Source organism: Megachile rotundata, chromosome 14 (genome assembly GCF_050947335.1).
Source record: "Megachile rotundata isolate GNS110a chromosome 14, iyMegRotu1, whole genome shotgun sequence".
Lineage (NCBI taxonomy): Eukaryota > Metazoa > Arthropoda > Insecta > Hymenoptera > Megachilidae > Megachile > Megachile rotundata.
Window position 1 is genome coordinate 10621741 of NC_134996.1, and position 18017 is coordinate 10639757.

General features: G+C 37.7%; 1 protein-coding gene across 2 annotated transcripts in view; it reads left to right on the forward strand.

Moving 5' to 3' along the window:
- The window catches only part of Con (leucine rich repeat protein connectin), a 418506-nt gene that overhangs the window by 135198 nt on the left and 265291 nt on the right, over nucleotides 1-18017 (forward strand). The window contains exon 3 of one of the 2 annotated variants that reach the window (XM_076539501.1): nucleotides 10624-10674. The exons of the other annotated variant lie outside the window; for it this stretch is intronic. The gene's annotated coding sequence lies outside the window, so the exon portion shown is untranslated. The remainder of the gene's footprint in view (nucleotides 1-10623; nucleotides 10675-18017) is intronic. 2 annotated transcript variants of the gene reach the window in all.

Sequence of the window (18017 nt, forward strand, 5' to 3'; positions counted from 1 at the left end):
ACCCCGGCAATATTTGCACCAGTGTTCGAGTACACAAACCGTAATCACTAGAGGAAAATCCCAGTTTCATAAATCCACTGTTCCCGCCGTAACGTGGTTATTTATGGGGGCCTTGAGTAGTTATCAGCTCTGTAAAATTACGTACATGCATGCGCCCGAGGACATTTAGAGGGTTTTAATCGTTTTACATGCAGTCAGCTGGACTCCATTAACGAACTGCCTGGACAAATCGCACTCTGAATTCATTAACGCCTTTCTCTCGATAATTACGCGTTTTTTCTTTCAAATCCCTGCCCGTGAGATTACTTATGCATGCGTTTGTGGTTCGACTTGAATTCGTTAACACGTCTTTTGTATTCTAATTGGAATTTTTATTTTTCTTGCGGACATGAGACTAGCGAGCGCTGGCGGTTTACATAAGTACATGGTTATATCGCAATTTATTTTTCTGGGGCATGTTCTGATGGGAACATTGTTTTCTCTTTTAAGAAGTTTTTATACCCCTGGGGAAATTAAAAGGAAAGGTATTAGTTTACTTTGTCTCATTAACTGCGGTTTCAACGCGAATACCCTTGTCAGAGGATTAAAATCCTTTTCGAGATCGACTTAAGCGTCTTCAATTAATGAGTGTCTATGCCGCGTTTAAATTAAAACTTCAGTTTTCGTATGATCAAACGAAGTTTTGATTAATACCATTTGTCCAGGGAAATTAGTTGGAAACCAATCTGTTAAATAATTCTTGGAATATTAAATTTTGCCGGGACCTTTAGTTTGTAATTTTAAATAGTGTGCGAAAAGTTATCGTGTGGAAGCTGTTCAAAGTTTTATAGTGTTAAAGGTAAAAACGGTGTCCCTCGAATATCTCGCTAACTAGTAGTCATACGACAAAAATAGGTATTATAAAACTTGTAGCTTAGGAAATTTTCTGTAAAAAAGGTCATGTATCTTTATTTCATAGAGCCAACCATTTCCGAGATAATACTAAATTTCTGAGCACAAAACTCCACAATCTTCAAAGGGACGAGCTTAACCATTCATCTCTTATTTGATAAGAAATTTCAGTTCTACGTCAAAAATGCATATCACCAAATTTGTAGTACAGGAAATTCTCTACAAGAAATGTTCTATACGTTTATTTCGTAGAACCAACCATTTCCGAGATAATATTAAATATCTGAGCGGCATACTTCATAATTGTCAAACAGACAAACTCAATGTTTGATCTCTAATTGGATGTGAAATTTCAGTTCTACGAAAAAAATGCATATCACTAAATTTGTAGTACAGGAAATTCTCTACAAGAAAGGTTCTATAACTTTATTCCGTAGAACCAACCATTTCCGAGATAACACTAAATTTCTAAGCACAAAACTTCCCAAATCACAAATTTATGGATTCTTTCCGCAACCCATCATTAGATCACCCAAGTTTCGAATCCTCCGATGATCCGTCATAGTCTCATCGCAGCGGCACGTTTCGCGGTAACGCCTGGCCAACTAACGTACGTGACCAGGTGAATATTCATGAGGCCATCTCTGCGGCTTAAAGCACACCTCTCATGGCATATTGTCGAACGTCTAGTAATCTGCGGTGGCCTGTACTGGTGGGTCACGTGGTAAGATTATCTGGTAGAAATTCGATCCCAACAGAGTTCATTAACCCTTTCTAGGACGCTGTTTCTAAATTAAACTCTGCTTAGCTTCGGGATTTCTCAAGAAACCCGAGGAAGTTTAGGCTTGTGCAAGAAATTTCCCTCGTGGCAGCGGCTTTATGACGATGACGTATATACGGAGATCAATTTCTAATGTTTGATAAAATAAAACATGGGTATGTTGAAGTTCTCATGAATGAAACTTTAGAAACTTTCATAAATTTTGTATGTTGAAAGTCAATTTTGTTTTATGTACAATTAATTATGAACATCTCCAAAAACCAAGTGTACTGAGGTACCTAGGATATAATGCCTTTAAGGACATTGTTTTTAAATGAACCTCTTCTTAGCTACAAGATTGATTAACGAACATATGTGGATAAACTTAGGTCTGGCCAAAAAATGACCCTCGTGGCAGCGGCTTAATCACACACAAGAGTATCATACTGCACTAGCAAATTGATTTCACAAGCTTGATTGTACAAAACATAGTATGTACCAATATATTGAAGTCCACATGAAGCTTTGGTAGACCAACAGTGTACAAGAGTCAGATAAGCTGAAATGCGTTAAAATTCCCCTCGTGGCAGCGGCTTAATCACACATAAAAATATTATACTACATTAGCAAATTGATTTTAGAAACTTGATAGTACAAAACACACTGTGTACCAATATATTGAAGACCACATGAAGCTTTGATAAACCAACACTGTAGCTAAAGTCAAATAAGTTGAGCTTCGTTAAAATTCCCCTCGTGGCGGCGGCTTAATCGCTCACGAAATATCGTACCATAGGCAAATTGATTTCACAAAAGCTTGATAGTACAAAACACACTGTGCAGCAATATATTGAAGTCCACATGAAGCTCTGGTGAACCAACAGTGCAACAAGAGTCAGATAAGCTGAAGTGCGTTAAAATTCCCCTCGTGGCAGCGGCTTAATTGTTCTCCAAAATATTATACCACATAGACAAATTGATTTCAGAAGCTTGATAGTACAAAACACACTGTGTAGCAATATATTGAAGTCCACATGAAGCTTTAGTAAACCAACAGTGTATAAGAATCAGATAAGCTGAAGTGCGTTAAAATTCCCCTCGTGGCGGCGGCTTAATCGCACCAGATAGGCAAATTGATTTCACAAAAGCTTACACGGTGTACCAATCCACACGAAACTTTGATAAACAATATGTGAGTCAACTTTATGAACAATAAATCATGTAAATCCACAAAAAGGTGGCCACGGTTCTTGAGGGTCCGTAGTAGTACGTGGTGTAGCACGTATCAGACAGGAGTCGCGACATCGTGTCGGTCGGTTGACGCGTTTAGATTGATGGCGAAAGGGGAGTCGCCGTGAAATGATATCCGTGCTCGAATGTTAATTAGCCGCATAATTAATGCCAGAGGGTCGCTTAGAGCCTGAATCGCCATTGATAACGGTCCTCGATTTTTGTCCTTTTTTCCGCTCGCATTTTCCCTCCCCTTTAATGTCGAAGGGCGAGCGTTACGACCTCGATCACGCATTTCTACCGCTTATTTCGCCGTTCAACTGTCCCTTTCTACTTCTTCGAAACGCTGCACCCTGTGGTTTGCTCTGAACATCGAGACGTTGCGTTCAGTTGAACTGGTAGTTACGCCGCACAGTCGGGTCAATTTTGTGCTTTATAATTTGCTCGGGCTTGCTCGACTGCATCCCATAGGCGCTTATTAGACGAACAATTTCGCCCGCAAGGTGAGCGAATGTGCGTAACGAACGTTGCGCTTGTAAGTTACAAAGTTGCAATGCTACCGGTTAATAACTCTGTAAGCCCGTCAGCTAATTTTGTTTCATCGACGATGCATTCTCTTTGAAAGTTCCCATAATTTCCATCTTCTTTGACGCAATTTTCTCTACCCACGATTTATGTCACAAATTATGGGAATTAGCGTGTGGAGTTATCCTGGAGCAAAGAGTTATTCAGCAACCCAGCTTCAGGAACTAGTAATTGATATTTCTAACGCGAGAAATAGGTTTCGGTATTATAATATCTCACTGCTTTTGTTAGAATATGTAGACAAAGGATGGATAGTCACTTGGTGGATGGATGGTCTACCTATGATCATCATCTATGATCACCAATCACTTATGATGACCACTCATAGGTAGATTACCAACATGAGCATCATTTGATGACCAATCACAGGTAGATTGAATATTGTGACCATCCTTTGTCTCCACAAGAACATTCAGGCAAAAGCAATTTAAAGCAATTCTGGGTGAAGTCATAGGTAGACGACTAACTGAAATATGAACTTATTTAGGTTAAATTTAAAAATAAGTGCATCCGACGTTGACAATACTAGTGTCCACATCTTCCAAATATGTAAATACATCCCTAATAACAATATGAACACTAAGGAATAAATATTCTGAACGTAACACTAATCCACATGAGGACATCTAACTCTAAACTAGACACCTTTCAAACTAAATCTAACAAAGGAAAATCCAAACCTTTTCAAACCTTTATCTGACCCAGAGCAAATAACAAGATCACTCTTTTTGCCCACGGTTCGTCCGTCCGATCAGATTATTCACCAGTAAAAAATAGATCCCCGAAACTGATAGGAATTTTTTGACTCCATCCCCTATCCCGCAGGTGTATTTACTGGCGTGCCGGGCGAATCCGGCAAAAGGGGAAAATATGGAGGGTAAAAAAAAAAAGGTCGGTTATATCCGCGTGCAACCGCGATTTCGGAAAAGCGCAGTGTCGTAGCTGGAAAATCGGGCAACGGTTTGGTGGCCCGCGCGGGAATAACGACCGCGATTGTACACCGTGCGGGATAAATAAACGGGTCGGTCGGTTTCGCTTTGATCATTCATTCCGGAAGCGTGCGGTCGCGTTCGATTGCCGTTCGGGAACGTGCCACACCGAACGAATCGCCGTGAAGCACTAAATTGCGCTAAATGGCGGCGGGGAATGCGTTAACGCTTGATCTAACGCGTGGCCGCACGCGGTCCTACGGATAGAGCCGCCGCTAACGATTATCGATTGCGTGTCGACGGTCTGCCGATAATTATGTCGCCTCGGAATTTTTACTGATAATTCTCTTCGGTCGCTTGGTGCAAGCTTTAGAGTTATGGAGATGTAATTTAGGGGTGTGGGGATTTTATTTGGGGAGGTGGATGTGGAGGTGTGTGATGGAGGTCTTCGGATATGGGAGTTTGAGGAAAGTGGGAAGGATGATGGTCATATGTGGACTTGATCATATGTGGATTTGGTGACATGTGGATTTGGTCATATGTGGACCTAGTCATATGTGGATTTTGTCATATGTGGGTTTGGTCATACGTGGATTTGGTCATATGTGGATTTGGACATATGTGGATTTGGTCATATGTGGATTTGGTGGGGTGTGGATTTGGTGACATGTGGATTTGGTCATATGTGGACCTAGTCATATGTGGATTTGGTCTTATGTGGGTTTGGTCATACGTGGATTTGGTCATATGTGGATTTGGACATATGTGGATTTGGTGAGGTGTGGATTTGGTCATATGTGGACCTAGTCATATGTAGATTTGGTCTTATGTGGGTTTGGTCATACGTGGATTTGGTCATATGTGGATTTGGGCATATGTGGACCTACTCATATGTGGGTTTGGTCATACGTGGATTTGGTCATATGTGGATTTGGTTATACGTGGATTTGGTCATATGTGGATTTGGTTATATGTGGATTTGGTAAGATGTGGATTTAGTCATATGTGGACCTAGTCATATGTGGATTTGGTCATCGATGGATTTGGTCATATGTGGATTTGGTCATCGATAGATTTGGTTATATGTGGATTTGGTAAGAAGTGGATTTGGTCATATGTGGACCTAATCATATTTGGATTTGGTCATACGTAGATCTGTTCATACGTGGATTTGGTCATATGTGGATTTGTCTAAACGATATATGTGGAAAACAGGGATTTGGGACATGTGGTCAAAGAAAAGTGATGTACCCTAAAACTGTATCTAACAAATGCATACCTAAATCACCAGTGAAAAAATTCCCATCACTATAAAACTTAACCTTAACTATTCATGAATCCAAGAACGACAGAGTTCATCCACAAACTCCGAATTTCTCAAGTTCACCAGAGCAAAAGATTAATATCTCGAATGGAAGAAGGTTGTTCTGACCCAGCTACAAGATTTCGATCGCGGTTATTCCAACTCTCAGCCCCTTCTTCTTTTCTGTCCCCCTCACTACCGTAGTTCTATTATATTATCAGGACACACGACGGGTTTTTCAAACTTCTCGACCGATCCTCGAGTTGCTGGAACTTCCCTGTTCCGCGGACAATAAAAGCCCGAAGTGCTCGTTCAATCTTCCGGTACAAGCTGTCGTTCGATGAGCCAAGAACGCGTTACCTTCGAGATATCGATTCCAATTGACACGTACGTCTAGCTGGCCTGGATCACGTTTCACACCTAGAAGACACCTGTCGTACATACTTATTGTCCGACTTCGTGCTATCGCTTATGGAATCTTGGCCAACCAGCTTCGCGAATCGTTTTCTACTGATGCGATCTGTCTTAAAAATTTGCTGGGTACTTGTGGATTTTTGTCGATGGGCTTTGGACACTTGAATTTGATATCTGAAGATTCGTTTTTGATATTGGTGTGTAAGTAAAAGTCTTCAGAATTGTGGTACGGTCAAACTTGACTATTTATCTCTTTTTTGATATGAATTTTCAGTTCTACGACAAAAATGCTTATTAACAAGTTTGTAGTACAGGAAATTGTCTATAAGAAAGGTTCTATAACTTTATTTCGTAGAACCAACCATTTGTGAGATAATACATATTAAATTTCTGAGAGCAAGACTTCACAATTGTCGAAAAGGCAAACTTAATGTTTGACCTCTTTTTTAATGTGAAATTTCAGTTCTACGACAAAAATGCTTATTAACAAGTTTGTAGTACAGGAAATTCTCTATAAGAAAGGTTCTATAACTTTATTTCGTAGAACCAACCATTTCCGAGATAATATTAAATATCTGAGCGGCATACTTCATAATTGTCAAACAGACAAACTCAATGTTTGATCTCTCATTGGATGTGAAATTTCAGTTCTACGACAAAAATGCTTATCACCAAATTTATAGTACAGGAAATTGTCTACAAAAAAGGTTCTATAACTTTATTTCTTAGAATCAACCATTTCCGAGATAATACTAAATTTCTAAGCACAATGTGGTTACATCCTCAGATCCTCATATTCTTATCTTCCTACCTACCTTCCGCTCCCACAGCTCCTACAGTTTCATCAACTGCTTAAACCCCCAGATGTCCACATCCATGCCATCCTTCAACCCCCTCCACTAAACCACCACCCAAGTGTCCACACTTAAACCACACATGCACCACATCCGACCACATTAGCCTAAACCCACAAGTTATCAAAAATCTGCTGCGTGGGCAATCGCGATGATTAAGCGACTAGCCGTTGTTGGCGTTGTTTGACATTAGAGTAATGCACGTTGTAACGGCCGGTGTAATACGTGACCGAGTGTGAATTATACGACAAAGGGCCACGCCGGGAATCCGAAATGGCACTCGCGTCCCGCATGATTTACAAGCTGGCCAACCTGGGACAAAGAGAGAGCGCACCGTCGAGATTGAATCGTAGAAATGACAACGGGTCGCGTTCTACCGTAGGAAGTCGAACGGACGAACAAAGGAGTGCGACGCGTTCGCGAACTCGCGAAACTGATACGACGGGGGCTGATTTGTTGCCCGCAGCGACTACGGGGCGGTTCCGAGGGCCGAAATACGAGTCACGGTGCCTAGGGGGATGTTGATGTTTAACCTGACCCTTTGGTTGGGTCAATTTTAGCCCTTGAACCTGTGGTTATATAAGGGGAAGGACACTTTTTTATGACTGTGACATTGGACTTGGAGGGTTGTATTAAATATATGAAAACAAATTGTGAAACAGTTTTTAAAAAATTTGTTAAGTTGTTTGTATGAATTATATCTAGGTAGGAATACTGGCATCTTTCGCCATCTTGTACATCCTTGCGCCATTTTGTACCTCCTTTCACTCGCATCTTCCGCCATCTTGTATCTCCTGACGCCATCTTGTACCTCCTTTCACTCGCATCTTCCGTCATCTTGTATCTCCTGACGCCATCTTATAACTCCTTCCGCCATCTTGTACCTCCTTCCGCCATCTTGTACCTTCTTCCGCCATCTTGTACATCCTTCCGCCATCTTGTACCTCCTTCCGCCATCTTGTACATCCTTGCGCCATCTTGTACCTCCTTTCACTCGCATCTTCCGTCATCTTGTACCTCCTTGCGCCATCTTGTACCTCCTTTCACTCGCATCTTCTGCCATCTTGTATCTCCTGACGCCATCTTATACCTCCTTCCGCCATCTTGTACCTCCTTCCGCCATCTTGTACCTTCTTCCGCCATCTTGTACATCCTTCCGCCATCCTGTACCTCCTTCCGCCATCTTGTACATCCTTGCGCCATCTTGTACCTCCTTTCACTCGCATCTTCCGCCATCTTGTATCTCCTGACGCCATCTTATACCTCCTTCCGCCATCTTATACCTCCTTCCGCCATCTTGTACCTCCTTCCGCCATCTTGTACCTTCTTCCGCCATCTTGTACCTCCTTTCACTCGCATCATCCGCCATCTTGTGCCTCCTTGCACTCGCATCCGCCATCTTGTGTACCTCAAAACAAAATGGCGGCATCCATAACCTCCTCAGCTTAGATTTTCCCACTTCAAAATTAATTTCCACAAAACTACTGATGTATACAAACTATCTTCCTCTACTTGAACAAATTCTTCAAGAGTTAAAAAGCAATATTCTGACACAAAATGAAAGACTAACGAGAAGTAGGTGTTTATTACGTTAGCTGTAATTTGGTGTTGTATTATTACGTTTCCCGGAGGTGCGAAAAAGTTGCTTGTAAGCATTCGCGGATAAACGACACGGCAAATTCGAGACGTCATCGTAGCTCGCACGGCTTATCGGAACGCCATTGCTTCGCGTAACAATCTCAATCCCTCGGGAGTTGCATGCAGCGTCATGAAAATTCGAGGAGAGTAGATTTTATGCGAAAAGGGTGGGAAGGTAATAAGAAAAGAATGCAATAAGAAAAAGCAGGAAGCCGTGTGTAGCAGTCAGAGGTTCTCTGTGGCCCCGGTTGAAAAAGGCGGCGGTTAGAAAAAGAGGTCGACGGATTCGATAAAATGAGGTTTCCCCTCGATGGCGGGAGAGGACATTTAATTCACCCGCGAATTATTGCTGCTATTATAACGACTTTATTACAGTGTACGATGTATGGGGCTGTTCAACTTTCTGCAACGAGATTTATCACACGATTTCGCTTCACTGTCATCTGTGATTAATTAGTTTGTTAATTGAAACGTTTCCTGGTTTCGTTGATTATGAAGTATAGTTGTAATAAATAGTCGTGGCGTGGAATTACGAAGTAGATGAAACGTGACGAAATGCTGGAGTGATTAAGTGAGGAAGTAATGAGATAGTATAGAGGATATATTTGTGAAGTATTAAAAAGAACTATCAAATAGTGATATAGAAAAATGGTCAAATAGTAGAATAACAAGATAGCGAGATACCTGATCAGTAACATAGTAAAATAGCAAAATAACAAGGCACTAAAATAGTTAGACAACAGAACAACACAGTAATGAATAGTGGACTAATAATATAATAATGTAGCAAAGCGGCAATATAGCAAGGTAGTTGCACGATAAACTGGTAAAATAGCGAACAAACAATATAGCACACTGGCAAGATAGTAACATAGTAAGATAGCTGAACAACAAAATAGCAAGACATTAAAAGAACAGAAAAGTAAAACAGCAAAATAGCAACATATCAAGTTATCAAAGTACCAAGGTATAAATTATCAATCTGCTAGTCTGTTAATGTACCAATGTACTAATGCACTAATGTACCAATATACTAATGTACCAATGTACCAATGCACTAATATACCATTGTACCAATGCACTAATGTATCAATGCACTAATGTACCAATGTATTAATCTATCAATGCACTAATGTACCAATGTATTAATCTATCAATGTACCAATGTACCAGTGTATCAACCTATCAATGTATCAATCTACCAATCTATAAATGTACCCATGTTATCAATCTACCAATCTACCACTTTGTCACTCTGCCAATCCACCAATCCATCAATCAACCAATCAACCAATCCACCAATCCACCAATCTACAAATCCACCACTCCACCAATCCACCAATCTACAAATCCACCACTCCACCAATCCACCAATCTACAAATCCACCAATGCACCAATCCACCAATCCACCAATCTACAAATCCACCAATGCACCAATCCACCAATCCACCAATCTACAAATCCACCACTCCACCAATCCACCAATCTGCAAATCCACCAATCTACAAATCCACCAATGCACCAATCCACCAATCCACCAATTCACCAATTGACTCATCTGTCAATTCACCAATCCACCAATCTATCAATCTACCAATTCACCAATCCACCAATTCACCGATCCACCAATTCACCAATCCACCAATTCACCAATCCACCAATCCACCAATCCACCAATCCACCAATCCACCAATCTACCAATCCACCAATCTTCTAATCCACTAATCCACCAATCTACCAATCTACCAACATACCAATTTATCAATGTATTAGTCTATCAATCTGTCAAAAAATGAAATTATCAAAATAGTAAACTAACAAAATACTGTCCATCAAAAATAAAAAATACCCAATCTTCCCAATTACCCAATTTCTCAAATTCCACTAAGAAAACTTACCAGTAAATTACCATATAGTGTAAAGTACCATACATTTCTAGCAGTCGTTAATTTAAATTCAAGATCTTAATCAACACCACCGTACACTCACACTAATTTCATTCCCATTTTCTGTCGCAGGTAAGCCCGACACAAGCTGATCTATAGGACCCTTACGTAAAGCAAATTAACGTAAGTAACAATTCAATGAAAATCTGACCACCGGATTGAAATTTCAACCGGCCGAGTAAGGTAGCCAAGTTTGTTACAAAGCGATCGTTAAAAATCTTTGCCGCAATCCCTTGGATGACATAATAACGGGTTCCAGTTCCGTTGTACACAGAAGAAGACAAATGAACAGTTTTTCCTAAGAAAGAACCAGTACTACCTTTGTACTGGCCTAACTGTGTAATTTACGATTAAATCGCGAACACGCGAGTTCCTTCGCTCGCGAACACGAAATCTGAACGTAGCCAATTCGAAGGCTCGTTGAGCAAGGAATTAAACTCGTTGAATAACGGATTGACTGCTGAATTCGAAATTTTATAGGATCTTTATAGCATCTTGGGTATTTATGGTAATCCTCTGTGAAAATAAAACTAGTTTTGTTGGAGGAAGTTGGATAAATTGTTTTTGAATTAGTTGAATGACTCGAATAAATTCAGTACTTTGAATAGTTTGAATTATTTGAATATTTTGAATAGTTTGAATAGTTTGAATTATTTGAATATTTTGAATAGTTTGAATTATTTGAATATTTTGAATCGTTCAAATACTTTGAATAGTTTGAATCGTTTAAATACTTTGAATAGTTTGGATCATTTAAATACTTTGAATAGTTTGAATCGTTTAAATACTTTGAATAGTTTGGATCATTTGAATACTTTGAATCATTTAAATACTTTGAATAGTTTGGATCATTTAAATACTTTGAATAGTTTGGATCATTTGAATACTTTGAATAGTTTGAATCATTTAAATACTTTGAATAGTTTGGATCATTTAAATACATTGAATAATTTGAATAATTTGTATACTTTGAATGATTTGAATAATTTAAGTACCTTGAATAATTCGAATAAATGCAATACTTTAAATACCTTCAATAAATTCAATACTTTGAATAATTCGAATAATTTAATACTTTGAGGAATTCAAATAAATTCAATACTTTGAATAATTCGAATAATTTCAGTACCTTGAGTAATTCAAATAAGTTCATTACTTTGAATAATTCAAATAATTTAAATTCTTTGAATAATTCGAATAATTTGAATTCTTTGAATAATTCGAATATTTCGAATTCTTTGAATAATTCGAATAATTTGAATTCTTTGAATAATTCGAATAATTCGAATACTTTGAATAATTCAACCAAATGTAGAATTTTGAATAACTGACTTGAAAATTCAATTTCAAATACAAACAGAATGCAAACAATCCAAATATATGACCATAATCCGAATGTTACCATTAAAATTTGATCGCGAATGGAATTTGAACACAAGTACGTCGTTCACGGTCAATTAAGACGTCGTCGTTGAAATCGTTAACTGACATCTCTATCATGAATGTATAATTAGTCACCTTTGACAGAAAATAATTCTGTCTAGCAGGAAAGTGTATACAGCCACAAAGAGCTAATTACCCTGCTACTGTGTCGTCGTGAAATAGGCGAACGCTAAGACAGTGTATAACTGTATATACCAGAAAGATTAACTGCAGTTTGCTGTTGATATCGCTGGAATTCTGCTTTACTACACGAATCTGCAATTTCTTGATACGGCACGGTTATACGGCGAAGTTTACAAGCTAAACACCGACTGCAACTTGACTGGCAAGAGTACAGCTTTTGAAGTTACGCGTGTATTGTTTAATGGGGTGAGGATGACCTAATAAGACCTAACCCAGACCTCTTACAAAGAGAAGTTACGATCCTCTCTGAGCAGGTACTGTTTGAACGAAACTCCTCCGAGAACTAGCTAGTTTAAGGGCAAACAGTAAACGTTCGGCCATTGTTACAAAAGATGCTACAAACTTCCTTTATCGAACCTATTCTTATGGCTCTTAATTATCGACTGTCATCTTTCGACTGTTATCGTGAAAATTACCTGTACAGCTGCTTATGGACACAAACTAATAAGTTTGAATAATTGGAATAATTCTTTGAATAATTCGGATAAATTCAGTACTTTGAATAATTCAAAAAATTTGAATTCGTTGAATAATTCAAATGATTTGAATTCGTTGAATGATTCAAGTGATTTGAATTCGTTGAATAATTCAAATGATTTGAATTCGTTGAATAATTCAAATGAGTTCAATACTTTGAATAATTCGAATGAGTTCAATACTTTGAATAGTTCGAATGAGTTCAATACTTTGAATGATTTGAATAATTTATATACATTGAATGAATTGAATAATTTCTATTCTTTGAATAATTCGAATAATTTATATACATTGAATGAATTGAATAATTTCTATTCTTTGAATAACTCGAATAATTTATATACATTGAATGAATTGAATAATTTCTATTCTTTGAATAACTCGAATAATTTATATACTTTGAATGATTTGAATAATTTCTATTCTTTGAATAATTTGATTGATTTCAATTCTTTGAATAATTTGAATAATTTCAGCACCTTGAATAATTCGAATGAGTTCAATACTTTGAATAATTTGATTAATTTCAATTCTTTGAATAATTTGAATAATTTCAATTCCTTGAATAATTCGAATAATTTATACACTTTGAATGATTTGAATAATTTCTATTCTTTGTATAATTTGATTAATTTCGATTCTTTGTATAATTTGAATAATTTCAGTACCTTGAATTATTCAAATAATTTGAATTCTTTGAATAATTCAAATAAATTCAATACTTTTAATAATTCGAATAATTTGAATTCTTTGAATAATTCAAACAAATTCAAAACTTTGAATAATTCAAACAATCTGAATTCTTTGAATAATTCGAATAATCTGAATTCTTTGAATAATTCAAACAAATCCAAAACTTCGAATAACTCAATTAAAAATACAATTTCAAATATTATAAAATAATACAACATTTCTTCTGAAGACCAGAAATCAGGTAACCCCACAGAAATCCAAGGATCCCGTAAATTGCGCCAAAAGCTGCTTATGATCCAAAAGTCGAGCTCAGCAAAGTATCGCCATTAAGTTTGAGGTCTCCGAGTGAAATCGACGTTCTCGGACGTTTATTGTCCGAGGATTACCCTGGGCAAGCAACAAGAATGGCGGACGTTTGTGCGTCTGTCGTGAAACGTCAGTGCTTTGTGCTAAACGGGTTAGGTCTCCAAAGGAAATGGAATAAGATAAATTCGAGGCTACAGCTATGGAGGTTTTAGCTCGTGGAGCTGACAAGCTGACGAAATAGAAAAACGAAATGGGAACTGCCGAAATTACCGCCTCAGCAAGCTAGTTAACCGGCTAAATAGACTAATTGTGCGAACTCTGTTCACGAAATACGAGACGCAGTCGCGGCTGGCATAGTCTTCAGGCTTCGTATAATTGGTTTGCAATCGGGTCTTTGATAATTATAGAGTTAATGTAGGATGTGAGCCTGATTTGCGCTGCGATTTGAACGTTTTGGGGTTGCTGGGTCGAATGGGTTTCTGTTTCTGATGATTAGACACTGTTCCTGCGTTTCATGCTCCTTTCATACGCTTGCTTATGCTCATAATTATAACCTTGTTTATTAGAACCTTATTGATCTCTTAAGGATAAGTCAGCCTCTAACTTATCCAAACTACATAACTGAATCTTGTATACAATTCTATGTGCATACTTAAATTTTGTATATAAAGTAACTAAGCAAAATTACGTAAAAGTAGATAAAAATTTGAGAGTAGAAAAGTATAGATGAAAGGTGATAACAAATTTAATTTGTGGAGAACAAAATGATCTTGTAAATCGAAATTCCAGTAGCATAAACAGAGGAATGTATCGGACGTACAGGATCGTGCAGACCAAGTCGTAAGTGCTAATCAATTGCACTGACAATCGCTGTACACCGGTTTAATTAATTGACTAATTGTTATGCTAATTAGCGCTACTAAGTTCGAGCGTGTCCGTCCAATGGGAGTCGGTGGCCATCGGGAATCACTTCGGTAATCGACTAGCCAGGAAATTTCCATGCCGTACTCAGAACATCACCGGTGCATGAATATTCCAGTAATTTGCAGCAAACATTCCAACTTTAATTACGAACTCATTAAATACCATTACGATCTTTCCCTTTCGGAACTGATCGTGCGTCAAAGGGAGTGGAAATTCCTTGCACGGGGTTTTCAAGGTAATTTTGCTGCTTCTTTTCGAATAATGTGTTTGGAAAAGTCGGTTCTAATTTGTGGATGATTGTGAAACTTATGGATTTTGTGGATTGGCGGAAATTAGGGGGAGTTTAAGTCATCATTTTGGTGGTTTTGGATTTTTTTTAAAGATATGCGTTTTTGAAGATTATTGTTTTCATTTATGTTTAAGGAGTGATTTCGATAGACAAGGTTTTTATTTTTAGAGTTGGTAAGAAATTTAATTAATATAGACAAAGTTGAATTATAAAGTTATGTAGTTCTAGCAAAATTAAGAGTAGTTTAAATCATCATTTTATTGATTATTAATTATTATTGACTGTTTTCATTTTTGGCGGGAAAACTTATGTAGCTCAAACTTTGAGTAGAATAGTGACACCAACTTATGCCACGTTTATGAAACTTGTACACCTTGTAAATTAGGTAAAATTAAGGCTAGTTTAAGTCATCATTTTAATGATTATCGATTGCTCTCTTTTTGGCGGGAAAAATTGTGTAATTCAAATTTTGATTACACTAATGATCGAAAACACAATATCAACTTGCAATACAGTCATGAAACTTATATCCCTTGTAAATTAGGTAAAATTAAGGCTAGTTTAAGTCATCATTTTGTTGATTATCGATTGCTTTCTTTTTGGCGGGAAAAATTGTATACTTCAAACTTTGACTACACTAGTGATCGAGAACACAATATCCACTTACAATACAGCTACAAAACTTATGTCTCTTATAAACCACGTAAAATTAAGGGTAGTTTAAGTCATCATTTCCCCAACTTCAAGCTTGTTTAAAAAATACAAGACCCTGAATACCAAACTTCAATGCCTCCAATAACGCATTCCATAACCACACTTATATTTTTAAACTCTCCAACTGTCAAAATCAAATACATAATAAAATAAAACGTCCACAGGAAGCCACATATACAATTTAATATCTCAAAGTAACTTCCTCTGAAACCGATCTAAAATCAATCTTAGTTCTTGCAACTTTAATTCGATAGAGAAAGTTATTCAAGGACCTACATTCTTCATATTCTAGTACGAACTGAACTGAATTTTTAAGACGAATTTCTTAAGAAATTTTTAAATATTTAGTCGTTGGAATTCGATGGAACGTATCAGACAAAAATGGATCTTTAAATCGGATCTGTAAGTTGCTCGCTTTTTCCACGGGGGTAGCAATATCGGGAAACTTTGCTACCCGGCTCGTATCAAGGATATTCGGGTTCCTGGAAGGTGCTGGAGCGGGTCTCGATAGCACTCATGCCTAAAATGAAAGTTCCTACTCGACTTCATGTCCCTCTTCACGAAAGCACCATGATATCAAGAGCCACCATTAATTTTCATCAACTTTTAAAAGCTTTTCGTCTCCTTTGATTTTTGCAAACTTCTTTGCAAATACCTTTTTGGACGCGTAATGAGATGGATGATTGTCGAGGAATTGGTTTCATTGGATTTCCGTGATAGGATCGATGTCACTGAATTCTCGAGAGCGTGTTGTTACCATGATCGGCAGCTTTGCGTATGACACGCGTGCTTGAACCTCGAATTTCCTCACGTAATAACTGAAACAGAATGCAGGGCCAACGTATCAGCAGCGGCTATCTACGTCAGGAAATTAACCAGGCTGCTAACCTACATTTCCCTCGCTACTGTCACTGACATCGATGGCTCGTTCGGGGTTAACGTCCATGAAAATGCATGGAATTGAGGCTGTAAATTTATCTAGAGATACGCCTCCTCGACAAAATTTTGTCTTCGGAAAATTCTGGGTCACTTACGTGATTTGGTGAGCTATTTGTTTAAAATAGGGAGAAGACGGTTTTTATGATGTATTACATTAGTACTGCAGTTTTCGAATGTTACAGTTAATATACGAGGAAAGTTTACTTAGATATTATGTAATTTGGGTAAAATTAGGGGTAGTTTAAGTCATCACTTCGCTGAATTATGATTCGTTTGAAAGATATGAATTATTTAAGACGCCATGAATTATCGTAATAACTGACACATGAGTGTAACTCTGATATTAAAGGTGCTGAGCTTGCGAGTGAATTTACAAGGAAAGTTTATTTAGATATTATGTAATTTAGGTAAAATTAGGGGTAGTTTAAGTCATCACTTCGCTGAATTATAATTCGTTCGAAAGATATGAATTTTTGAAGACGTTATGAGTTATTGTAATAAGTGACACATGAGTGTAGATCTGATATCAAAGGTACTGAGCTTGTGGGTTAATTTACAAGGAAAGTTGATTTAGATATTATGTAAATTAGGTAAAATTAGGGGTAGTTTAAGTCATCACTTCGCTGAATTATAATTCGTTTGAAAGATATGAATTATTTAACACGCCATGAATTATCGTAATAAGTGACACATGAGTGGAGCTTTGATATCAAAGGTACTGAGCTTGCGAGTGAATTTACAAGGAAAGTTTATTAAGATATTATATAATATAGGCAAAATTAGGGGTAGTTTAAGTCATCAGTTCGCTGAATTATGATTCGTTTGAAAGATATGAATTTTTGAAGACCCCATGAATTATTGTAATAAGTGACACATGAGTGGAGCTCTAATACTAAAGGTACTGAGCTTCCGGTTTAATTTACAAGAAAAGTTCATTAAGATATTATGTAAATTAGGTAAAATTAGGGGTAGTTTAAGTCATGACTTCATTGATTTACTCTTCGTTACAAAAATATGACAATTCCAACATTTTCATTACGAATTCCAAATATTCAAACATTTGAAAAAATCTGAAAGTCTCAACTCCAGCCATAAATTCCGAGGCAAAACCTTCCAGAACAAGGCAGAAGCCCATAAACTACTAAAGATACAGTTGTCGTTCTTACAAAGGTACGCACGTTATCAGCAGCACGTGACTTTCGACGCGGTACCAAAAACCCGCGTCCATTTTGCAAATCGAGCGAGATAACCCCAGAAACAAAAGCAACGCTGTCTAAATTCATATTAGGGTTGCTTACGCGGTTTTTGCGTTCCTCGACCAACGTGCAAACTTTTCTTTCGCGACCCTCCGTGACTCGAATCACGCCATCCACTTCCGTTAGCTCCGACCCGACGAAAATTATGCGAAGAAGCTTCCTACGGAGATTCAAAGTGGCGCTACCGGTGGTAACTCGTTGGAAAAAGCCACTCTGAAATGGAATTTCGACGAAGGGACGGG